Source organism: Bos indicus x Bos taurus, chromosome 1, assembly GCF_003369695.1.
Source record: "Bos indicus x Bos taurus breed Angus x Brahman F1 hybrid chromosome 1, Bos_hybrid_MaternalHap_v2.0, whole genome shotgun sequence".
NCBI lineage: Eukaryota > Metazoa > Chordata > Mammalia > Artiodactyla > Bovidae > Bos > Bos indicus x Bos taurus.
This window is the reverse complement of record NC_040076.1, coordinates 35768699-35795541: the sequence shown is the minus strand read 5'-3', so window position 1 is coordinate 35795541 and position 26843 is coordinate 35768699. Positions and strand designations below refer to the sequence as shown.

General features: G+C 38.1%; 1 long non-coding RNA gene across 1 annotated transcript in view; it reads right to left on the bottom strand.

Moving 5' to 3' along the window:
- The window catches only part of LOC113899256, a 31618-nt gene extending 5818 nt beyond the window's left edge, over nucleotides 1-25800 (bottom strand). The window contains exon 1 of the long non-coding RNA XR_003512889.1: nucleotides 25188-25800. This is a non-coding gene — a long non-coding RNA (uncharacterized LOC113899256). The remainder of the gene's footprint in view (nucleotides 1-25187) is intronic.
- Nucleotides 25801-26843: the final 1043 nt, after the last annotated feature.

Sequence of the window (26843 nt, the reverse complement as noted above, 5' to 3'; positions counted from 1 at the left end):
TAGGACTCAGCCAATGAAAAGCCATGAATGCTTTAAGACAACCTGTCCAACTTCCTTTCCCTTTTACAAAAAGCATTCTCATTCCTCACCATGTGCACAAATTTTTGTTTTCAGTACATTTATTTTTATAGTTAAGTCCTATTCATGGATATTTCACTTTGACTTTCCAACTACAGTTTTAATAGCTTTCTCTTTAAATAAATCTTTTGAAATATAAAAAGCAAGTGAATGTAAAACATACCAAGGAAATAATAGTACTTGTAAGACTCAGGTACAGCAAAATCCTCAAAGGCACCATGTAATGCTACACAAATATGACAAAACACAAAACATGGTGTGGCACAGAATGGCTAGCTGCTTACCAAACCTGCAGACAGGGAACTGCAGATCCCAGCCTCCCTGCCCAGGTGATGGAATCCTAGAGATGAAGTCAAATTTTAATCTCCATCATGCAACCTTCTATTCTCTTCCTCCTCTGATGACTGAACTCCAGGCTTTAGTGAAAGGACAAGTTTGGGAGTTGAACTGTGTTCCTACAGAAGTAATAGTAAGAGGTAATTTTCCTGGATGACAAGGCATATTGATGTGTGCTGCTTCATCATCTAGGAAGATTTCCCTCTAGAAAGTCTTTAGGGCAGTGAACTTTCAGTTCAGTCACTCAGTCGTGTCCGTCTCTTTGCGACCCTATGAATTGCAGCACGCCAGGCCTCCCTGTCCATCACCAACTCCCAGAGTTCACTCAGGCTCACGTCCATCGAGTCAGTGATGCCATCCAGCCATCTCATCCTCTGTCGTCCCCTTCTCCTCCTGCCACCAATCCCTCCCAGCATCACCGTCTTTTCCAATGAGTCAACTCTTCGCATGAGATGGCCAAGGTACTGGAGTTTCAGCTTTAGCATCATTCCTTCCAAAGAAATCCCAGGGCTGATCTCCTTCAGAATGGACTGGTTGGATCTCCCTGCAGTCCAAGGGACTCTCAAGAGTCTTTTCCAACACCACAGTTCAAAAGCATCAATTCTTTGGCGCTCAGCCTTCTTCACAGTCCAACTCTCACATCCATACATGACCACAGGAAAAACCATAGCCTTGACTAGACGAACCTTTGTTGGCAAAGTAATGTCTCTGCTTTTGAATATGCTATCTAGGTTGGTCATAACTTTCCTTCCAAGGAGTAAGCGTCTTTTAATTTCATGGTTGCAGTCACCATCTGCAGTGATTTTGGAGCCCCAAAAATAAAGTCTGACACTGTTTCCACTGTTTCCCCATCTATTTCCCATGAAGTGATGGGACCAGATGCCATGATCTTCGTTTTCTGAATGTTGAGCTTTAAGCCAACTTTTTCACTCTCCACTTTCACTTTCATCAAGAGGCTTTTGAGTTCTTTTTCACTTTCTGCCATAAGGGTGGTGTCATCTGCATATCTGAGGTTATTGATATTTCTCCCGGCAGTCTTGATTCCAGCTTATGCTTCTTCCAGCCCAGCGTTTCTCATGATGTACTCTGCATGTAAGTTAAATAAGCAGGGTGACAATATACAGCCTTGACGTACTCCTTTTCCTATTTGGAACCAGTCTGTTGTTCCATGTCCAGTTCTAACTGTTGCTTCCTGACCTGCATACAGATTTCTCAAGAGGCAGGTCAGGTGGTCTGGTATTCCCATCTCTTTCAGAATTTTCCACAGTTGATTGTGATCCACACAGTCAAAGGCTTTGGCATAGTCAATAAAGCAAAAATAGATGTTTTTCTGGAACTCTCTTGCTTTTTCCATGATCCAGCGGGTGTTGGCAATTGGATCTCTGGTTCCTCTGCCTTTTCTAAAACCAGCTTGAACATCAGGAAGTTCACGGTTCACATATTGCTGAAGCCTGGCTTGGAGAATTTTGAGCATTACTTTACTAGCATGTGAGATGAGTGCAATTGTGCAGTAGTTTGAGCATTCTTTGGCATTGCCTTTCTTTGGGATTAGAATGAAAACTGACCTTTTCCAGTCCTGTGGCCACTGCTGAGTTTTCCAAATTTGCTGGCATATTGAGTACAGCACTTTCATAGCATCATCTTTCAGGATTTGGAATAGCTCAACTGGAATTCTGTCACCTCCACTAGCTTTGTTCGTAGTGATGCTTTCTAAGGCCCACTGGACTTCACATTCCAGGATGTCTGGCTCTAGGTCAGTGATCACATCATCGTGATTATCTGGATCATGAAGATCTTTTTTGTACAGTTCTTCTGTGTATTCTTGCCACCTCTTCTTGATATCTTCTGCTTCTTTTAGGTCCATAGCATTTCTGTCCTTTAGAGAGCCCATCTTTGCATGAAATGTTCCCTTGGTATCTCTAATTTTCTGGAAGAGATCTCTGGTCTTTCCCATTCTGTTGTCTTCCTCTATTTCTTTGCATTGATCACTGAGGAAGGCTTTCTTATCTCGTCTTGCTATTCTTTGGAACTCTGCATTCAGATGCTTATATCTTTCCTTTTCTCCTTTGCTTTTCACTTCTCTTCTTTTCACAGCTACTTGTAAGGCCTCCCCGGACAGCCATTTTGCTTTTTTGCATTTCTTTTCCATGGGGATGGTCTTGATCCCTGTCTCCTGTACAATGTCACGAACCTCTTTCCATAGTTCATCAGGCACTCTGTCGATCAGATCTAGTCCCTTAAATCTATTTCTCACTCCACTGTATAATCATAAGGGATTTGATTTAGGTCATACCTGAATGGTCTAGTGGTTTTCCCTACTTTCTTCAATTTAAGTCTGAATTTGGCAATAAGGAGTTCATGATCTGAGCCACACTCAGCTCCCGGTCTTGTTTTTGTTGACTGTATAGAGCTTCTCCATCTTTGGCTGCAAAGAACATAATCAATCTGATATTGGTGTTGACCATCTGGTGATGTCCATGTGCAGAGTATTCTCTTGTGTTGTTGGAAGACGGTGTTTGCTATGACCAGTGCATTTTTTTTGGCAAAAATCTATTAGTCTTTGTCCTGCTTCATTCCGTATTCCAAGGCCAAATTTGCCTGTTACTCCAGATGTTTCTTGACTTCCTACTTTTGCATTCCAGTCCCCTATAATGAAAAGGACAACTTTTTTGGGTGTTAGTTCTAAAAGGTCTTTTAGGTCTTCATAGAACCGTTCAACTTCAGCTTCTTAGTTATTTATAAAATCAATTAAATGAATAAATGCATTAATTATAAACCTTGGTGTTTTAATTTTATCTACTCAAGTGCTATTTATCACCTGTGTCCTCATTACCAGGCAAGCAGCCTGAGGAAAACTAAATTTGCCAATAAGTTAAGATGAAATCTACAGTTGATTTGCCTCTTATAGGTTCTTTAAGACGGGTTAGTTTTCCACTAGATATCCGAGGTAGTGACTAACCATCCAGTAGGTTCCTATGGAAGGAAAATGCATTCTATTGAGCTGGCCAAAAATTTATTCAGATTTTTCCCAAAGATGTTATGGAAAAACCCAAATGAATTGTTGGCCAACCCAATATCTTCCACAAGAAATTATCTTGTAAACAGTCAAGAGTCAGTGGTTGCATAAAGCTAAAGTGACCCGAGCGAGGCTTAAGCAATATGTGAACCGTGAACTTCCTGATGTTCAAGCTGGTTTTAGAAAAGGCAGAGGAACCAGAGATCCAATTGTCAACATCCGCTGGATCATGGAAAAAGCAAGAGAGTTCCAGAAAAACATCTATTTCTGCTTTATTAACTATGCCAAAGCCTTTGACTGTGTGGATCACAATCAACTGTGGAAAATTCTGAAGGAGATGGGAATATCAGACCACCTGATCTGCCTCTTGAGAAATTTGTATGTGGTTCAGGAGGCAACAGTTAGAACTGGACATGGAACAACAGACTGGTTCCAAATAGGAAAAGGAGTACATCAAGGCTGTATATTGTCACCCTGCTTATTTAACTTACATGCAGAGTACATCATGAGAAACGCTGGGCTGGAAGAAGCATAAGCTGGAATCAAGACTGCCGGGAGAAATATCAATAACCTCAGATATGCAGATGACACCACCCTTATGGCAGAAAGTGAAAAAGAACTGAAAAGCCTCTTGATGAAAGTGAAAGTGGAGAGTGAAAAAGTTGGCTTAAAGCTCAACATTCAGAAAACGAAGATCATGGCATCTGGTCCCATCACTTCATGGGAAATAGATGGGGAAACAGTGGAAACAGTGTCAGACTTTATTTTTGGGGCTCCAAAATCACTGCAGATGGTGACTGCAGCCATGAAATTAAAATACACTTATTCCTTGGAAGGAAAGTTATGACCAACCTAAATAGCATATTCAGAAGCACAGACATTACTTTGCCAACAAAGGTTCGTCTAGTCAAGGCTATGGTTTTTCCAGTGGTCATGTATGGATATGAGAGTTGGACTGTGAAGAAGGCTGAGCGCCAAAGAATTGATGCTTTTGAACTGTGGTGTTGGAAAAGACTCTTGAGAGTCCCTTGGACTGCAGGGAGATCCAACCAGTCCATTCTGAAGGAGATCAGCCCTGGGATTTCTTTGGAAGGAATGATGCTAAAGCTGAAACTCCAGTACTTTGGCCACCTCATGCAAAGAGTTGACTCATTGGAAAAGACTCTGATGCTGGGAGGGATTGGGGGCAGGAGGAGAAGGGGACGACAGAGGATGAGATGGCTGGATGGCATCACTGACTCGATGGACGTGAGTCTGAGTGAACTCCGGGAGTTGGTGATGGACAGGGAGGCCTGGCGTGCTGCAATTCATGGGGTCACAAAGAGACGGACACGACTGAGCGACTGAACTGAAATGAACTGAAAGTCACCAGAATTGTGTTAAGAGATAAGAAGGATGTAACTAGGAAATCAGAGGAAATTCAATCATTTCTATGGCTTGGTGTTCTGAATATGGTTAATTTGGCATTTAAAAATAGTTTTCCCTACATAGCACAGGGAACTCAACTCAATATCCTGTAATGACCTATATGGAAAAGAATCTTAAAGTTGATATAGGTATATGTATAACTGATTTATTTTGTGTACCTCTGGAACTAACACAACATTATAAATCAACTATATTCCAATAAAAAAATTTTAAAACTTTTTTAGTTTTCTAATAAAATTCCATTTGAAAAATATACCAACAAAAAACACATATGCTATTTGTACAACTAAAGAGGATCAATGAACCCTCAATGTTACTTTAGGTTCATCCATAAATTATTTGCATGATTTGAACAAGCTTGTGTAAACTTCTGTGAGCCTTAGATTTCACTCCTGTGAAATGCCAAATTTGGTCTATGTGGTTCCCAAAATACTTTGGGGTTTACATTCTATCATTTAATGATAATGAGAAAAAGTCTGTGCATGCTGAGATGCTTATAATTGCACACTCTATCTGTTTTAAAAGAGCAAAGAGACTGGAAGTATTTAAACAGTGGGAGGCAAAGAAGCAAAGAGTGAGGAGTAAAATGAGCTTTATGAAATTTCTGCCTTCACTTTTCATTCATATTGGTATATAAACAACTTGGGCATAAATATAAAATATCTTAGTATAGACTTTAGAAGTGGTAATTAAACTATATTTAATATTTAAATATATTAAAATATAGACAGTAGCATAATATAAGGTACAGTGTAATATAGCTATAGCAGTATTAATCTGAGAATAGACAGGAACAAAAAGTTTCTTTCTTTTGGGTACTGAAAAAATATATTTAAGAAAATCATTTATATGCAAGAATTACTGAATGGTAATTGGGCTCTTTGGTAGATTAAAAATGACTCCTAATTCTTTGACATTCTCCTAAAACTGTGATACTCAGATTGGGACTTGACCCTATAGTCTTGTAACTGAGGTCATACCTGGTCTCAAGACTTAATGAAGCCTGGGTTCTTGATGTCTCACTGCAGAAAGAATTCAGTGAGAGACAAATAGGTAAGACATGGAATTACCTAGAATCACACTCCATAGACAGAGTGTAGGCCATCGAGAGCAGCACCAGGGTATGCGGTTGTCAGTTTTTAAACAGGCAGGTAATTTTATAGGCTAATGCGTGGGAGGAGTATTCTAGATATTTGGGGGAAGGGGTGGGGAGTTCCAGGAATTGGGTCATGGCCCACTTTTTGACCTTGATGGTCTGTAATGGCACGGCACCTGTTGTTGTTGTTGCTGTCATTCAGTCACTAACTCGTATACAGCTCTTTGCAATCCCACGGACCAAGCTCCTTTGTCTTCCATTATCTCCTGGAGCTTGCTCAAATTCAAGTCCATTGAGTAGGTGATGCCATCCAACCATTTCATCTTCTGCCACCCACTTCTCCTTTTGACCTCAATCTTTCCCAGAATCAGGGTCTTTTCCAATGAGTCAGATCTTCACATCAGATGGTCAAAGAATTAGAGTGTCAGCATCAATAACAATCTTTCCAATGAATAATCAGGGTTGATTTCCTTTAGGAATGAAACTGGTTTGATCTCCTTATAGTCAACGGACTCACAAGTCCTCTAGCACCACAATTTGAAATCATCAATTCTTCAGGGCTCAGCCTTCTTTATGGTCCAACTCTCACATCTGTACATGACTACTGGAAAAACAATAGCTTTGACGATATGAACCTTTATGGGCAAACTGATGTCTCTGCTTTTTAATATTCTGTCTAGGTTTGTCATAGCTTTTCTCCCAAGGAGCAAGGGTATTTTAATTTCACAGCTGCAGTCACTGTCCACAGTGATTTTTGGAGCCCAAGAAAATATAATCTGCCACTATTTACACTTTCTCCCCTTCCATTTGCTATAAAGTTATGGGACTGGATGCCATGATCTTAGTTTTCTGAATGTTGAGTTTTACTCTCCTTTCACATTTATTAAGAGGCTCTTTAGTTCCTCTTTAATTTCTGCCATTAGAATGGTATCATCTTCATATCCGAGGTTATAGGTATTTCTCCTGGAAATCTTGATTCCAGCTTGTGGTTCATCCAACCTAGCATTCTGCATGATGTACTTGGCCTATAAGTTAAATAAGCAGGGTGACAATATATAGCCTTGTACTCCTTTCCCAATTTTGAACCAGTCAGTTGTTCCAAGTCCAGTTTTAACTGTTGCTTCTTGACTCACATACACTTTTCCCTGGAGACAGGTAAGATGATCTGGAACTCCCATCTCTTTAAGAATTTTCCACAATTTATTGTGATCCACACAGTCAAAGGCTTTAGCATAGTCAATGAAGCAGATGTTTTTCTGGAACTCCTTTGTTCATATGTTCATAGCACCACTATTCACAATAGCCAGAACATGGAAACAACCTAAATACCAGTCAACAGATGAAATGATAAAGAAGATGTGGTACATATATATAAATGGAATACTACTCAGCCAGAAAAAAGAATGAAGCAATGCCATTTGCAGCAACATGGATGCAACTAAAGATTATCATACTAAGTGAAGTTACTCAGAAAAAGACAAAACACCATATGATATCACTTACATGTGGAATCTTAAAATACAGCACAAATGAACCTGTCTGCAAAACAGAAACTGACTCATAGACACAGAGAACAGAATTTGGTTTCCAAGGGGAAGAGGGGAGGAAGAGGCATGGACTGGGAGTTTGGGGTTGGTAAATGCAAACTATAACATTTAGAATGGATAAACAAGGTCCTACCGTATAGAACAGGGAACTATATTCAAAATTATGTGATAAACCATAAAAGATAAAGTCACTCAGTCATGTCTGACTTTTTGTGACCCCATAGACTATACAGTCTATGGAATTATCTAGGCCAGAATACTGGAGTGGGTAGCCTTTCCCTTCTCCAAGGGATCTTCCCAATCAAGGTCTCACACATTGCAGGCAGATTCTTTACCAGCTGAGCCACAAGAGAACCCCAAGGATACTGGAATGGGAAGCCTATTCCTTCTCCAGAGGATCTTCCCAACCCAGGAATCGAACTGGTGTCTCCTAAATTGCAGGCGGATTCTTCACCAGCTGAGCTACCAGGGAAGCCTGGTGACAAACCATAATGGAAAAGAATATTAAAAAAAAATACAATTTATGCATGTATATAACTGAGTCACTTTGCTGTACAGCAGAGATTGGCACAGTATTGTAAATCAACTATATTTCAATTAAGACATATTTTTACAAAAGAGAAAGAAGCTGCCACAAGTACAGTGAGCTGACAGCCTCCAACAGCAGTGCCTTCAGGTTATACTCCAGGGTTCAAATTAAGGCCAAGCTGTCTTCAAGCAGCTCCCTGGAGAGACTAAACACAGCAGGTTAGCAGAGCATGCAATTTCTTCCCAATTCAAAACTATGGACAATTTTGCACCAGCGTTCCCCACTGGGCTGATAGAGACTTTCTCTGCAGCGTGGTCTGAGGCTCTTCCTCCCCGATCTTGCTTCCCCTTTCACTTTCACATGTGTCAGACTTGCACTGTAGGTTGTAGCCTTTCTTTGGCCACTTTTGGTCCCTCTGCTTTCCCTCTTACACATGTGTGGTCTCCACTATAGCTCTTGCATTTCTAACTCCATGTTGGTGTTTGTTTCCAGGACAACACAGATAGAAGAAAATTAGTGTGTGTGTACTTAGCATAGCATAGCACAGCACGGTATTTATTTAAGAAGAAAGCCCAGCCCAGAAGACTTACAATCTGATTCTTCCCATATGCTGCTACAGGAAATAGACTACTGTTACCCACCATGCTCTGCTTTCCTTATTCCTTGTCCCAGCAAGGCTTGCAGTGAAATGAATTTTGAGCTATCAAAAATAGATATATTTTTATTATACATCAATAGATTATTTTTATTATAGCCTTCCCTGGTTTGACATAAAGTATATTAATAGCATAAAAAGAATAAAAATACTATTAGCTCTTTAACTTACTTGTAGTTAACCAAATAGTCTCATTTTGTAGATCACAACTTAAGATATTGGCTTGGCAGCACCAATTAGATTATTCTTGTTTACTTTTTTGGCTTTAAGAAATCTGTGAGTGGTTTCTGATTTATTTAGAGTTAACATTTTCCATTTTCAGTCTGTTGCTACTTTACAAAACACTGAAACTGAACAATTCAGATAGGAATAATTCACAGGATCTCTGAAGACTGTATAAGCAAATTATAAAAGAATACAAAAATATAAAGAAAAGAATTGTTTTTAAAAACCTGATGAATTTTGGAAATGCAAATATAATTTCAACATTTTAATTTTTATATTAAGGCATATTGACTTGGTAAAACATAAAGGACCTCTCTAATTACACTTAATTTAGCTGTTAAAACACCAAAAATTTTTGTTAAACATCAAATTTGTTAAAACATCAAGAGATTTATAGGTACTCCTTTATCTCAATCAAATCACTGGAGTTTATAGTAGAGAGTTTGTATTTCTTTAGACTGTAATCTCCAATTACAGATACTTAGCCTGACATTTGGAGAAGGTGATGGCACCCCACTCCAGTACTCTTGCCTGGAAAATCCCACGGACAGAGGAGCCTGGTAGGCTGCAGTCCATGGGGTCGCGAGGAGTCGGACACGACTGAGTGACTTCACTTTCACTTTTCACTTTTATGCATTGGAGAAGGAAATGGCAACCCACTCCAGTGTTCTTGCCTGGAGAATCCCAGGGATGGGGGAGGCTGGTGGGCTGCCGTCTATGGGGTCGCACATCGTCAGACACGACTGAAGCGACTTAGCAGCAGCAGCAGCAGCCTGACAGTTAAGTATTCAAATTGAAGACATTTTATGAAAAACATGTGGTTTGTACTGGTGTGACTCTGATTATTTACATTTCAATTTTTACCGTGTATTAATCTGCATACTGACTTTTTTGCTCTGTGGTTAGCATCAAATGTTTGGCACTGGCATATTTATATAAAATACACTACTGTGGTGATACATTTCTGAGTTCACTGTTTATTTTCTGTGTCCACAAAACCCACAGAGCTACTAGGTGTCACATGACAGCTGCATTGCAACAAATTTTTGCTCAAAGCCACACTTACTTTTGCCCCAGTTTAGTAGATTCTTATTGTATATAATCCAAGGCTTGTCCTTGGAAGAAAAATGCCTGGCTGCATATCACAGGCACTTTCCTGAGATTTTTTTTCTGAAATTGTAAATGTTCAAATTAATTTCAGTGTAATAAATACAAAAAATAGCAACTGACTTGTTACCTTGCATAGTATTTTTTAATTAAACTTATCTTGCCAACATTTTCTTCATTGCACATAGCCTTAAAAAAACAGATGTCAGAAATCTTTGGGATATATTTTATAGACAAAGTAAGAATATAAATAAATTTCTGGTACAGGAGTTAATTCTACATTAAAGGGGCTCAAGCTATTTAGTAGTAAAATAGAAAATGTAAGAAATCACTTGATAAGACTAAGAAAATAAAGCATTTTAGTAGCTGAAAATATACTAGAGATACACTGGTATCCCATTAGTCCTTGTTTCCATTAGACATATTCTAGAGGAGGAGACAGACAATAAGCAAATATGTTATGACTTAATGTCAGATAGTGAAAGGAGCTATTAATAAACCATGTACTCAGAGAGCAACTATTCTAAGTAACTTTAAAAAAAAATAGCTGGTCCTTGAAGAAATGGCTGATTTCAGATCTTGGGCAATAATAATAAAAGGTAAACTTAGAGTATCTTCTTACACCAGAAAGTAAGAGAATTATTAAAGATTACACAATATTATATCAAAAGGCCTCAGAGGCCAACTTGAAGAACCTCTTTATCAGTCTAGATTCAACTAAGAGAAGAGCCACACAATTATTATGCAAATATAAATATAAGAATCTGAATTTACATGAGTGTGGAAAAGCTGAGAAAGCAGCTGGAGGATCACATCTCTAATTCTTCAGCATGAAACTGAAATCAGTTTGAAAAGAAAGAATTGTAGAAGAGTTTGAGAAGCTGTCATTCCACCTACAGTGACTCTGAAGTGTGAGCTCATGGACAGATCTGTGAAGCCAATGAATCTGGCCACAGCAAACTCCTGCAAATAATGGCTTCTGCCTCCACTTTCAACTTTCACATTTTGCATGCATTCCTGTCACACTCTGACCTAAAACCACACAAGAAAGGGGAATCTGGAAAATGTGGTTTCCAGACTTAGAGAATGTGGCAGGGCTTCAAGCAAATGGTGGCTTCCACTGCCCTAATACAGACAATTTGAATGCAGTATAACTACGACTGCTAAAATACATCAAATAGGATTAAACCCATGAGTTGATAATGATCCTAAGATTGATTGCAAAAAAACAGCCTCAATTATTTCCTTTCCTTATGACATGACTGCAGTTCTCCTACTCAGAAGGGAGAGTATTTTCCTCCATCCCTTGAATCTGGACTGGCCCTCCAACTCTCTTTGACCAACAGAATGCAACAGAAAGGACAGTGTGCCAGGTCTTAGGCCTCAAGAAGTAAGCATGCTTCTGTCTGCTCTCTTACACAGCTGTGCCTTCTCCTTTGTGCCACCCTCCTACCATATTATGAAAAGGCCCAGGCTAGCATGCTGGTCGATGAGAGAGTACAGGTAAAAGAATTAAGTCATCTCAGCTGACTGAGGTCATTCCATGCCAGCCAGCTGCCTGCTGACCAACAAAGTTCAGCCTGGAGAAGTTGAACTGCCCAGATTACTTTTCAAGCCTATGTTTTAAACAGTTTTATTGAAATGTAACAGATATACAATAAACTGCACATATTTAACCTGTACAACTTGGTAAATTGTGACATATGTGTACACACATAAAACCACCACTGTGAACGATTTGACAGATACATCCATCATCCTCATTTAATTCTATTTATGATCAGAGAATATACATTGTATGACTTTAATCTTTTTGAACTGAAACTTGTTTTATGGCTCAAAATATGGTCTTTCTTGGTAGATGTACCGTGTGCATCTGAAATGAATGTCTTCTGTTACTGTTGAATGGAGTAGTCTATAAACATCCATTAGGTCAAAGTAGTGATACTCTCCTAGTCTTCTCTGTCATGCATTAATAGACTCTTCAATAAAGAAAAAGATGGTAAAAATATTAGGATTTGCAGGCCATAGAGTCTTTGGCACAATTATGCAACTCTTAAGGTGGAAATTAATTTATCTGAGATCTTTATTTTTTTCTTTTTTTGGCTCTTAGTGCTATAAATTTCCCTCTAAGTAATGCTTTAGGGGTGTTTCACAGAGTTTGATGTGTTGGTTTTTATTTTTGTTCTATACAAAATATAGGCACTGAGTACTATATACTTTTCCCCTAAATACTACTATTTTGGTACAGTGTGTAAACAGCCATAGCCACCTTCTGTTGTGATGCAAAAGAAGCCCACAACACATACAAGTGAAAGAATGTTAACATAATAAAATATTATTTACAAAATCAGGTGGGACAGACAGAGGGTGGATTTCACTCTCAGGCCATAGATTACTGAACTCTAAGGACAATTACTGATTTTACATCTACACATTACATTAATTATTAAGACAATGGTATTAAACTCTCTATATATACTTGTAGACTTGCCAAGTTCTCCTTATAGTTATAAATTTTGTTTCATGTATTTTAAAACTTTCTTATTTGGTGAATAAACATTTAGGAATGTTTTGTCCTTTTGATAAATTGCCAACTTTACCATTGTGAAATGACATTTTCTACCCTGGTAAAATGCTATGTGCTGAAATTTATTTTGTATGATATTAATGCATGCATGCTAAGTTGCTTCAGTTGGATCCGACTCTTTGCAACCCCATAGAATACATGCGCTAGACTTCTCTGTCCATGGGATTCTCCAGGCAAGAATACGGGAATGGTTTGCCATTTCATCCTCCAGGGGAGCCTCCTGACCCAAGGATTGAACCAGGGTCTCTTATGTCTCCTTCATTGGCAGGTGGGTCCTTTACCATTAGTGCCACCTGGGAAGCCAAGTTTGGCTTTCTTTGATTATTAATTCTTTCTTTGATTATTAATAGCATGGTATATCTTTCCATTCTTATACTTTTAGCTATTTCTATCTTTATGTTTGAAGTGTGTATTTTTGTAGGTAGCATAGAGTTGGGTCTTGATTTTTTAACCCAATTTGACAATTTTATGCTTTTAATTGGGGTATTTAGACAATTTGCATTTAATGTGGATAGTATGGGTAGATTTAAATATTTTTTCTACTTTATTCATCTGTTTTTTCTCCCTTTTCCTTCCTTCATTTAATTAAATATTTTATAAAATTTTATTTCCATTATTTTCTTATTAGCTTTAACTTACTGCTTTGTCATTTTTGTGGTTGCTTTAAGTTTTATTGTATATACCTTTATCATCCTTGCCTTGCATGCAAGCTCAGTCGTGTCCAAATCTCTGTAACCCCATGGACTGTAGTCTTCCAGACTCCCCTGTCCATGGAATTTTCCAGGCAATACTAGAGTGGATTTCCATTTCCTACTCCATTGCTTTATCATATGCATCTTCAAGTATATCAAGAGAACTTTACAATAGGACATACCTCCTTCTTCTCTCCTGACCTTTGCATTATTGTGGTCATCATATTTTTTGTTATATAGCTTGTCTGTTATAAACTCAACACTGTACTGTTATGATTTTTGTTTAAATAATCAATTATCTTCTAAAAGGTTTAGATAATAAAGAAATACTTATTTACCCATGAATTTACCATTTCTGGAATTATTCATTCCTTAGTGTTGGTCATATTTACATCATTTTCCCTCTAACTGAAGGATTTCCCTGAATATCTCTTACAGTGTGGGTATACTGGAGATCTTTCAGCTTTTGTATGTCTTTATTTTACCTTCATCTTTCAAATATTTTTCACTGTGTATAGAAAGGACACTTTTTTCTTTTCAGCACTTTAATGTTCTTGCTTCACTGTCTTCTTACTTGCACTGTTTCTGACTAGAAATCTGCTGTCACATGTATATACTGTGTATTTTGCATTTTTTCATGTAGTTGTTTTTAAGATTCCCTTGGTTTTGAGCAATTTGATTATGATGTACCTTGGTATATTTTTACTCATGATTCTTGTGCTTAATATTTGGAGATGTAGCTTTATAGTTTTCATTTAATCTGGAAAGTTTTAGCTGGGTTTTTCATTTAAGCTGGAAAGTTTAGTTTAGGTTTTCTTCAAATAATTTTTCTATCTCTTCCTTTCTGTCCTCTCTTTCAGGGACTACAAATATGTGTAGATTAGTCTGCTTCAATTGTGCTGCAGCTCACAGCTCTGTTCATTAAAAAAAAAAAAAAATCCCTCTTTTTTGTGTGCTTTATTTTGAATAGTTCTTTTGTGGTATCTTCAGGTTTATTAATCCCTAAACTTTTCTTTTAGAGTCTCTAACTCCAGTACTCTTGCCTGGAAAATCCCATGGACGGAGGAGCCTGGTGGGCTGCCGTCCATGGGGTCGCACAGAGTTGGACACGACTGAAGTGCCTTAGCAGCAGCAGCAGCAGCAACCTACCATTAACTACATTCAACATTTTCATTTCACACACTGCAACTTTACAAATTTGGTTTGGATCTTTTTAATGTTTCATATATCTTCTTAATTTGCTTATATATGAAATAAAGTTAAAATAAATGTTTTAATGGTTTTGTTTACTAACAGGTATGTCTATTCTGGATGGGTTTTGATTAAGTAGCTTATAGCCTCATAATAGTAAGTCTTACTCTCTCGCTTCTTTCCATACTTAGTAATACTTTATTGGCTACCAGAAAATCTAAACTTTATCTTGTTGGGTATTGGGTATTTTCTGCATTCCAAAAGAATTCTTGAACTTTGTTCTGGGTTACAGTTTTGTGACCTGAAAATAGTGTGACCTTTCAAACTGTTGAATTTAAGATTCTTAAGTGAGATCAGTTCAGTGCTTAGTCCACTGCCATGTAATCTCTAATTTGAGACAAGACCCTTCCATGCACTGTTCCTAACACTTTATAAATTATGGGCTTTCTAGTCTGTTAATGGGAACAAGCACTATTTGTGGCCCTGTCTGAGTGCTAGGCACTGCTGCCTCTAATCTTTTCTGTTGATTCTCCTCCAACCTCAGGTAATTTCCTCACATGCATATACTGATCAGTACTCAGCTGATACTTAAGGATATACCTCTACTTATTCCCACAGTTCTATCAATGAACAGTTCTCTCTTCTCTGGTACTATCTCCTCTGAACTCTAGTTTCTCTGGACTCACTAAAATCTTGCCTGCATCTCCTCGATTCAGGGAGTATGCTGGGATCTGCCTCAGCTTTCCCTTCCTCTGCTGTGGCCTCTAAATTCCCCCGCGTTAGTACAGTGGGACATCCACTGAGCTTACCTTGTTTGTTTCGTGTCTCTCAGAGATAACTGTCCTTTGTTGTCTAATGTCCAATGTCTTACAAATTGTTGTCTCATATATTTTATAGTTTTAAAAATTATTTTAGGCAGGATGATAATCTGGACCTTGTTTCTCCATCTTGGCAAGATTCATAAGTGCTTTATTGTTTTAAGCTATTGAGTTTGTAGGGGTGGGGAATGGGAGAGTTTTTTCAACAAACTGATATAAATCCCACAGAGGAGCCTAGTGAATTACAGTCCATCTGGTTGCAAACAGTCAGACACGACTGAGCAACTTTCACAACTGGTAACTGCTACAAGATGCTGAGAAACTCATTATTATGAAACTTCTTTTTTTTTTTTTAAAGAGAACCAATCAAGCATTTATCCCACCTTTCCTGTATGAACTCTACTGCTGGGTAACCAAAAAAAATGATCTGGTGAAGTTTTTCTTTATAACAGTACTCTAGTTAATAAGATAGAACAACAGAATTGAAGTTTATCATTTTAAAACTTCTAGTGCATTAATGGATCAAATCAAGACCAATCAATTTCTGCCTGTGTCACTAAAGTAGATAATATAATTTCTGTTGGAAGAACACCACAACCCCTATGAAGCAGTTTTACCAAGAAAACCACATATGATCCAACCATCACTTCACAGGAAATACAAAAGAGGAAACTAGTAATGAAACTCATTAGCAAAATCCAGAATGGGAAATGATACAGGACAAATGATCAAGTTTGTTTTTCAGTAAATAGACTACCGAGGGAAAAGGTGGGGAGAGAGAAAAGGAACTTATCAACAGATCAGTTATATAGCTTATTTAAACACTGATTCAAACAAAGAAAACCTGATATTAATGAGTAACTTGATCCTTTAAGCACTGACTGAATATTTGCTACATTAGATCATTATTATATTTTCCCAGTTCTATTGATAAATGATTGACATACATCAGTGTATCAGTTTAAAGCATACAACATGATAGTTTGATTTATATATATCGTAAATGATGACCACAATAGGTTCAGCTAACAACCATCTACACATACAGATGCAATAAAAGGAAAAGACAGAAGAAAAGAAAAAAAAATTCTCCTTATGGAACTCTAAGAATTTATGCTTACAATGACTTTTTATATATCATTCAACAGTATTAAATATGGCCATCACATTGTTCATTACATTGCTAGTATTTATAACTGGAAGTTTGAACTTTTGACCACCTTCTTCCAATTTACCCTCCCCCACACTCTGCCTTCGGAGAAGGCAATGGCACCCCACTCCAGTACTTTTGCCTAGAAAATCCCATGGATGGAGGAGCCTGGTAGGCTGCAGTCCATGAGGTCGCTAGAGTCGGACACGACTGAGCAACTTCACTTTCACTTTTCACTTTCATGCATTAGAAAAGGAAATGGCAACCCACTCCAGTGTTCTTGCCTGGAGAATCCCGGGGACGGGGAAGCCTGGTGGGCTGCCGTCTATGGGGTCGCACAGAATCGGACACAACTGAAGCGACTAAGTAGCAGCAGCAGCAGCAGCAGCAGCAGCAGCAGCAGCACACTCTGCCTTTAGTGACCACAAATCAGATCTCTTTTTCTATGAGTGGTTTTCTCTCTCTCTTTCTCTTTTTGGATTCCACACATAAGTACTTGAGATCACACAGTATTTGTCTTTCTCTATATGGCTTATTTCATTTAGCATAATGACTTCACATTCCATCCATGTTGTTGTAAAAGCTCTGATTTCCTCTTTTTTACGACTGAATAAATATTCCATTGTGCATGTGTGTGTGTGTGTATGTGTATATATATATATATACATATCAAGACCTATTATCCTTTTTCCAGTTATGATAATGGTATTATGGTTGCTTAACAAAAAAAACTCCATATAAAATATTCATGGATGAAAAGATATGTCTGGAAACTACTTCAAAATAATATAGGAGGGGAAAGTTAGTGAGGAACAAGATAAAATAAGCTTGCCCATGAATTAGGTAACTTTTGAAGCAGTTCAGTTTACTTTCCTATGTCTGGGATTTTTAAAAAATAAACATAAAAAGAGGATAACATAAGGAATACTGACTGCACGACAATGAGCACTGTTTTATTTGGGGGAATTAAGAAAGGTTTCTCTTCTAAGAGAAAGCTTTTGATCAGGAGACTTTTGAGAAGAGGCTTGATGGAAATAAAGTTGCAAAAGGAGAATGAAAGTAAGGTTATAGGATTTTTCCGTTAGAAAGCCACTGATGACATTTATGATGGGTGAAGTGTAGGGGATGAAGTTTGAGTGCAAAGAGTTGAAAATGAGCAAGAGGAGACAGCATTATTCTTTCCAGTAGCTCACTGAGAAGGTCAGAAGACGGATAGAGACAGGGGAGGATGCATCTCTGCCTGGAATTACCTTCTGACTCTTAGATCCCTTCCTGGAGCCACTTTTTCTGATCCTGTTTTCTTTCAGCTTCAGGTACTTTTCTCCCACCTAGCTGTCAGTTGCAGCCCTGCATAATTCCTCTATGGAGCTGCCTTTAAGCCCCATATCACATACCAGGTGCCATAATGGGGCGATTGTTCGAACTCTTGTGCTGATGGAGGCTTTTATTTCTTCAGCTTTTGCACAAAGTGTTTTTTCAATTGCTTCCTCCTTTTGTCTGCTCTCTCCTATCCTGACTTCTGCCTTCATTAATCACTTTCTATTTTCAACCTTGTCTTGTCTTTTAGACTAGATTTTTAGCATTGTCTTCTTACCTATAATCTTTTTACCTGTTTACTAAGAATTAGGTCCTTTCTGTACACTGTTTGGGGCTGCCTATCTCCACCCAGCCCCTGGAGATATGGGGTTTCCTGATGATATAGCAGAGGAAACCACAGATTCAGTTGTTAATCTACAGTTCTGGATCACCTCCATGGCCATTTCATGCCCAAATTAAAGTTCTCCATGGAGAGCCAACCTGGCACTAAAGGTAGAACATTACTCAGAATCCCTGGGCTCATTAACCATTAACAGGGAGGAGGGCAGAACTGCTGGCTCTGCGTTCAGAAGCCCAACCCCCTTCACTCTGAGAGCCCTCTGGGCTCTGTGCTGTGTTCTCCTGGAAGTTCGGTCCTGCTGCTCTCTAACTTCTGTGTGATAACATGGAAAGTGTGCACAAAAAACTTTTGCTGAATAATGATGTATTATGATGGTTATTGTGACGAAAGAGCTTGGGCTCTGGTTTCCACTGCAATCTGAATTAGCTGCTGCTCTTCAAGGAATGCCATTTTTACCTGCAAGAGTGACTGGTAGACAACCCCTGGTTATCCAAATGTAGAAACCTGAAACATATTTTCTCAAAAATAAAACTATCCCTTCAAGGAAATTAACTGACTGTATTTGTTGCCAATGATAACTTCCAAGTTTTCAAGCAAGGGAGAGCACCTCACACATGAGGCTTGTTTTAGTACGTTCCCTACTTAACTTTTCTCCATAATTATCCAAACTGAAGGCCAGAAAACTGCTTTCAATTAAGTGACTCATCCCATATGCTACTCAGTATTTGAGACAATTCACTTGTGTAATTTTGTGTGGTGTGTGTGTGTGTGTGTGTGTGTGAGATAAAGGAGCTTTTTCCTATAAAATCTGATTTCAATGCCAACAACTATACTTTTAAAATGTGATTTAGCAATTTTATTATCTTACCAGTAAGGGGCAGCAAACAACAATGTTTGTTTGAAATACTAAGCTAATTTAGAACTTGTCCTCTTATTTTTTGCTTTATGAAGACATCTCTGAACCCTTTCCCACTCTTTCTAGTAATGTGAAGCTGCAGAGATGGATGACTAAAAGGTCACCCAGAAAATAGTAAACTGTAACATCTAAAATATAATTCTAAGAAAAGATAAAATCTGCCAGCCCTTTGTGTTGACACATGGTGAAGTCTCTTATAATTTCCAAATTACGTCCTAGGAACTGCCACACACCAAGTATCCATAAAACTTACTCATAGTCTATTAATGAGACGGAAAAGGTGAAAGTAGTATTTTGCCTTAATTTTGTCTCACAAAATACTGTTTCTCATCCGAGCTTTAGTCATCTAATTTAAAAATTATTTCATTTTAATGATTATTTATTACTTTGGTCACCAGATGAGAAGAATTGACTCATTGGAAAAGACCCTGATGCTGGGAAAGATTGAAGGCGGGAGGAGAAGGGGACGACAGAGTATGAGATGGTTGGATGGCATTACCAACTTGATGGACATGAGTTTGAGTCAACTCCAGGAGTTGGTAATGCACAGGGAAGCCTGGTGTGCTGTGGCCAATGGAGTCACAAAGAGTCAGATATGACTGAGTGACTGAACTAAACTGATTAAGCATGTACCATAAGCTAGGAACCATTCTAGGCAGTGGAGACAAATGATAAGCAAAACTGATATAATACCTGTCTTCCTGCTGCTGTTTTTTTGAGTTGGGTAAAGTTATCCAAACTAAGGGGCTAAAGGTAGACAACATAAAGAGAAACTCTGGACACCAAGTGTGAACAAAGACTAAGATGCTAGTGAAGGATGGACAAATGCCAAGTCCCACAGCTGGAGAGATTTATTCAGAACCTTCGTTTGAATCTTTCACTCTCTTTCAGTGAATCTTTCACTTTCTTTTTTTATTTTTATTGGAGTATAGTTGATTTACAATGTTGTGTCAATGTTGGTTTCAGGTGTATAGCGAAGAGAAGCAGTTACACACGTACATATATCCACTCTTTTTTAGATTCTTTCCCCACATAGGTCATGGAGTCTTTCACCCTCTCTCAGAACCTTCACTTAAATCTTTCTAATCACAAATGCTGGTGTGAAAACCAATGCTAACTTTATTTTTCTTGTATCTCGATGAGCACTCTCTTAAGAACCCATTCTTCTGAAGAATAAAGCTTAATTTCCAGTAAACTCTACTGCTCCAGGGATTTCTGAGTATTTTGTGCTTTACTCAAATCCAGAATCTACCCTCCACACCCCTCTTTCTTCCTCTGTTTGGGAAAGTACATCTACTTCTCTTGCTTGGTCTGTGTCAATGCCACGTCGTAATCTTTGAAATGTAACTCATGTTATAAGGTACTCTGACACCTTTTCTCCATCGTGGCATCAATATTAAGATGTGATTGCAGCCAAGATCTGATCTTCTGTAGTGTCTTCCTGTACCCCTAGGGCCCCTGCAGGGCAGATGCTTCTCTCTCTCACTTCTACATCTATGGTCTTTCGAAAGAACTCTCATGCCACCAGTGGCTCTAGGATGCTCCCTGGGCCTGCGTCAGTCCCATTTCTGCCCCCATACCCTATGCACCTATATTTAAGAGATTGCTACTGTACTTTTATAGAGTAGCTAATACTGTAGGAACTCAGCTGCTCAGGGTCGTAGTGGAAAGTAGGTGCAAAAGCCTTTCACTCTCAGTCCCCTCAATACATTTTGGATTTTCTACCCCATAATTTGCAGTCTAATCACTGGGGACTAAATGAGGCAAATATTCTCTTCTAATGCTATATGTTATATTTGCATCACAGTTTCTGAATCTGAAGGGCAATATTTAACATTTATTCCAGAGAAATTTCCTTGAATGAGGGAGGGTCAACTAGCAAAAGAAAATGCAGGGGAAAAAATAACATCAAGAAATATTTCATATATGGACCTCTAGATTGAACTACACTGTGATTTAAGAATCAAACCCAAATCAACATTTAATTTCTACCTTAAGCATATTTCTTTTTTTTTTAATACTAAACTCAAAAGAGGTCTCCATTTCTCAGTCATCTAACAAGTAATAGTTCCAAGTCACATGGCATCTAGGCAGCAGAAATAGAAATACTTTGTAAGATTTCATGAGCATTCTTGGTTCAAGTTCAGGAATATACATCTGTACTGGAATATAGGGGGGTTTTGCTTTTTCCACAATTTCCATGTTACCTGTAAGTTTTACGTCAGCCTGCAGAGGGCAGCAAATACGCTTGCAGGAGGAGTTGATTAGCAACAAAGCTTGAGGGCTAGTTCACAATGTGGCTTTTTTGTTTAAGTAAAAATAAGTGCTTGGTTGCTTGTTAGTAAAAAGGAAGCAGTCAAATCTATGTTTAGCACTTATTCCTCTGGTACTTCTAGATCTTTCTTGCAGACAACCAGGACTTACTCTACCTTGGCTCTCCCAGTATGATATCACATATGCCAGGCACCCAGAATTATACCCGCTCCAACAAAAATAATTTTCTTGTATCTCTGCTTGTGTCTTCTTCTACGGGTAGTGATAATTTATATAGAATGCACAATATCTTTAACAAACATACATTATTAAAACCTAAGTATTTAAAATAAAGCCATTAATAAAAAGAATAATTTGTATTGCAGGGCTCCAAAATCACTGCAGACAGTGACTGCAGCCATAAAATTAAAAGATGTTTGCTCCTTGGAAGGAAAGCTACAACAAACCTAGACAGTATATTAAAAAGCAGAGATATCACATTGCTGACAAAGATCTGTATAGTCAAAGCTATGGTTTTTTTCAGTAGTCATGCATAGATGTGAGAGTTGGACCATAAAGAAGTCTGAGCACCAAATAACTGATGCTTTTGAACTGTGGTGCTGGAGAAGACTATTGACAGTCCCTTGAACAGCAAGATCAAATCAGTCAGCCCTAAAAGAAATCAACACTGAATATGCATTGGAAGGACTGAGGCTGAAGCTGAAGCTCCAATGCTTTGGCCACCTGATGTGAAGACCCAACTCACTGGAAAAGACCTTGATGCTGAGAGAGGTAGAAGGCAAAGGGAGAAGCGGGTGGCAGAGGATGAGATGGCTAGACAGCATCACTGACTCAATGGACAGGAATCTGAGAAAACTCTGTGAGAGAGGGAGATGGTGAGGGACAGGGGAGCCTGGCATGCTACTGTCCAGGAGGTTGCAAAGAGTTGGACACAAACTTAGCGACTGAACAACAACAACAATTTTTAAAGTAAGGTTTACTTGGCTAAGGACAGCGGAATGAAGCAAGATTCCCCAATATCTAAATCAATAATCAAATAAATAACAACAACCACAACAAAAACCTACAAAAGAGGGGAGGATAAAACTTAACAGCAACAACAAGACAAAGGATCACAATCTAATGCCATAAACAAATGGGGTCAAAGAAAGACAAAGAAAATGCTGTCATGTTGTATTACACCTCTTAACCTTCCCCTCATCCCCCAGAAGAATTACCATGAAAAATGAGTTTAGAGTATTTCGCAAGTTCTCATTAAAGTCATTTAATTTAGAAATACATGCACAGAGGAGTTAAGTAGGCATCCCTGAGGAAAATGAAGGAGAGATGCATAAAAATAAAACCTAAGTTGAAAATTCATTAGTGATAAGAAAGGTTGATAAGCTGAATATCTTGAACGGAACTGTACGATGTTGGAATGACAGCCAACCCAAGAATTCTCTCATAACAGAATCTCTGAAAAGAACTCAGATGCCAGGTCTACAGCAAGGGTAACACTCATCCACAGCAGGGCTTCACCCCTTCTGTCCCCACACACGCAGCCTGCACCTCTGCCATCTCTGCATGCCTATAAGCTTGAAAGAAAGACCAACTGGGTACAGGAAAGACAGGAAGTGATTCAAGGAAAATCTACACTATGTTCAGTTCGGTAGCAGTATCTGATGATAAATGTAACCAAGATAAATTACATGCTAATTACAGAACTATGATAGAGCAAAAAAGAAGGGAAAAAATGGAACAGAGGGCTGGAGGGGAAAAGAGAAGAAAGGGAGGAAAAAAAGAAGAGAGACACAGGTCATAAAAAGCAAAAGTCTGGAAGTAAGCATATCGAAAACTACAGAGTGCCCAATGCTTTATGCTATGCAATAACATAGTATCAGTAAATAATCCAATAAAAGAACAGCCAAAATCAAGATGAAATTAAAAGGTTAAAAAGAGATTCAGAGATAAAACAACCTGAACACTGATGTATAATTGTAGATGTTACCAATAAACCATAATACCAGAAACACAATGTACTAAGTATCAGACTGGCTCTAACTGCTGAGCAAAAGTATCTTTAAAAATCTTAAATGTATGCAAATATTAACCAAGAAAGTTAACACTACTTAGGCTAAAAATGAGTTAAAGGCAGGAACTCCAAAAGGTAAGTAAAGCACTGAGGTTGCTTTTTGCCTCAATGGCATTGCTGAGCTCAGATGATCTGAGGTATTAATTTTTAAGGTTTCAGGGATAAGAGACAAAGCTCACACTCCATTCAAATTAGGGATTATATTAGGAGTCTCCCTTTTAAATGACACTAGACCCCTGAAATGTTATACTCTCAGTTTAAAAATGAACTAGAACTACACACTGACACCAATCTGGAACTTGGAAAAAAAAGAAAAAGAAAATTGCCCATCTTGAAACATGAACATCTTAATTCTAACTGGAGGTGAAAAAAGGACTTCTGAAAATTCGTAACCACAATCTGACTTCTATTTAATATTGTATTTTGAACACAGATCACATGGTATTATGAAATACACACACACACACACACACACACAAAACTCCTCCAGTCAACAGGTAGTTTAGTTTAAACTGATACAGCACTGTAATGCCCACAGATGTCTCATGGAAACAAATGCTAATCCTCCCATGGAAGAATCCACCTGCGTCCCAAGCCTCAAAGAATTTTCACAGATCAAGTTCAAATAAAAACGAGAGCCTGAGGTAAAAAGAAAAAATGTCAATGAACACATATGGAAACAAGGCACCATAAATATTAAGGCTCAAGAGTCTTCAGATATAGGATTGTCAGATAGAAAAAATAAAAATCAGTTTAAAATGTCCAAAATATAAAAGGCATGAAAGTCATGCATAAAGAATACATATTTAAAAAGACAAGACTTCTAGAAATGAAAAATTAATAGAAATTTAAAATTCCATGGATGGTTTACACCAAATTGTCTGTAACTGAAGTCCAGAGATACAAAGAAGTAGAAAAATATGAAAGAGACACGAAGGACAGAATAAGATGGCCTAACGGATATCTAACTGGAATTCCACAAGGAGAATGACGAGGAGGCGGGGAGGAGTGAGCATGAGGTAGGGACTATATTTCAAGACACTGACTGAGAACTTTTCACAATTGGTGAAAGAAAACAAGTATTAGAAGCAGGAACTCCAATGAACCGGAAAGAGGACAACTTAAATCCGAATTTAAGATCCACTACAGTTAAATTGTAGGTTCCTTAAAGAAAAAAGGGCTTCCCTGGTAGCTCAGATGGTAAAGAATCCACCTGCAATGCGGAAGACCTGGGTTCGATCCCTGGGTTGGAAAGATGCCCTGGCGAAGGGAATGGCTACCCACTCCAGCACTCTTGCCTGGGGAATCCCATGGACAAAGGAGCCTGGCTGGCTACAGTCCATGGGGTGGCAAAGAGTCGGACACGACTGAGCGACTTCCACGTTTAAAGAAAAAAAGAAAGGAAAAGATGATGGAAAAACATCTTTTAAGTTATATGGCAGTTTTTTTCAGAGGAGGAAATTTATCCAAATCTCATTCTCTACCTTATCTCTAAGAAATACTTTGTCTTATTCTTTCCATAAATACTTGGAAAAGTATATAGAGAAATCCAGGCTTTTTGTTTGTCAATTGGAACGGTTCCACTTTATTTGAACGGTTCGATTTTATTTCAGTTGACACCCGCAAGATGTTTTAAGACCAGTGTCAAGAGGTGATATGAGCATCTGTATCTTTAAACAGGCAAACGTGGTATTCCGACTGCGCTGTCACCACAAAGTTAAATTCAGCTGATTTAGGCTGACAAAGTACAAGACAAAGTTTACTCTAAAGACTCATCAAAGAGATCCACTGCTGTGGCAAAAAATCATTACCAGCAAGCTGAGTAGTCTGAAGTAAACTCGCCAATCTTTTACACTCAAGTTAGTTCTGCACGAACCCAGTAGCTGACGCGGAGCGCAGACGTCTCGTTACTCACGAACTCGCGGGCTCCTGTGACTGCGCATGCTCCAAACTCCGAGCCCTCGAACTTCCGGAATGAGGACGAGACCTCAGGCGAACACAAGGGGGCAGATGTGGCTGTGGGCCTGTCTCCAGTGGTGGCTGCAGGTTTCGATTAACACTGCAGCAAGCAAGCCTCCGAGACTCTCGAAAGTTCCATGGTATAAATCGCAGCTGAGTAGACTAAATTGATCGTGTAATCTAAAGAAGGAGAAGGATGGAGAATGCGGAAGAGAGGGAGGAACGAAGAACCAAGTAAAATCAAACAACTCACATCTCTCCAGGAAGTACAATACCTATTTACAAATATTTGAGAATAGGTGCAGATGTTTGTTTTTTTTCCTTATTATTTCCTTCTAATATAGTTTTAATAACTAGTGAATATATACCTTTCTCTATGGAATATGGGCAAACAGGTTTTCTTTAATCAGCACTGTAACCTTTTCTTCCTGTCCTCCTAAGTGCCAACGTTTTTTTCACTTCGTCTCTATTAAGATTTATTTTGAGAGGAAAAAGGTGAAACAAGCTGTATCTCAAAAATCTAACACATACATACAATGTGATTACAGTCACAACTCTTCTTAGGAACTCAAAAATTAGAACTCATTGCAGTAATGAAGAAAATTCCTGTCCTTTTTCATTTGCTCTTGAATGTTATTTAGTAACAACACACCAGTAACTACTTTTTACTGATTTTTTTTTTTAATTCAAGAAAATAAAAGGAATTGTCTTCACGCTAAACAGAACTTTACAAATGATAATGTGAATTCTTTGAGCTAACCAAAGGACCAGAAGTGAACTTATTGTAGGTTATATTGTCAAATAAAGGAGACTCGTTTTATAGCTCAGTCTTCCATAAACACTTTTATGTTTTATGTTTACTTCCATAAACATAAAAACATTTGAACACTTAAAATCTACCTCTGCTTCATATTTTTACTCTTCCTTTATAGTTTTTAAATAGAATACTATAGGATGTTCTGAAATGATAAAGTGAAAGCCAACACATTATTTGAAGGATATGGTTTATTTCACATTTTACTATGTTTTGGAGCTAAGCAACATCAAATTCCAGAATATATTTCTTTTTATTACCCTTTAATAGCAACAAACTGAGCAGACTTTCATATTTCATAGACTTCAGAATTCATGTTTGAACATTTTCTATAGTTTGGGCAATTGCTATTAAAACTGTTAAATGTAAGTGGTTTTCATGATTTTTTTTGTGTTTTACTAAAGAATAACCTTTATATATTATTTTTCATCATGGGAAGATTTGAGAAAAACACATTTAAAGTTTTGGCTCAGATTTAACAGTATACATATACAATTCTAGTTCATTGATTACTCAGTGGAAAATACAAACATAAGAAGCCAATTATCCAACTTGAGCCACTAGATGTTTTGCTTATGACATACTATAAGAACAGGGAAAAGGACAGAAGATTCCTAAAGCATACATGCATTTATAATTGGAGTTATTTTTATGTAAGTATGGCAAGTAGAATAGATAGTATTTAAACTTTAAG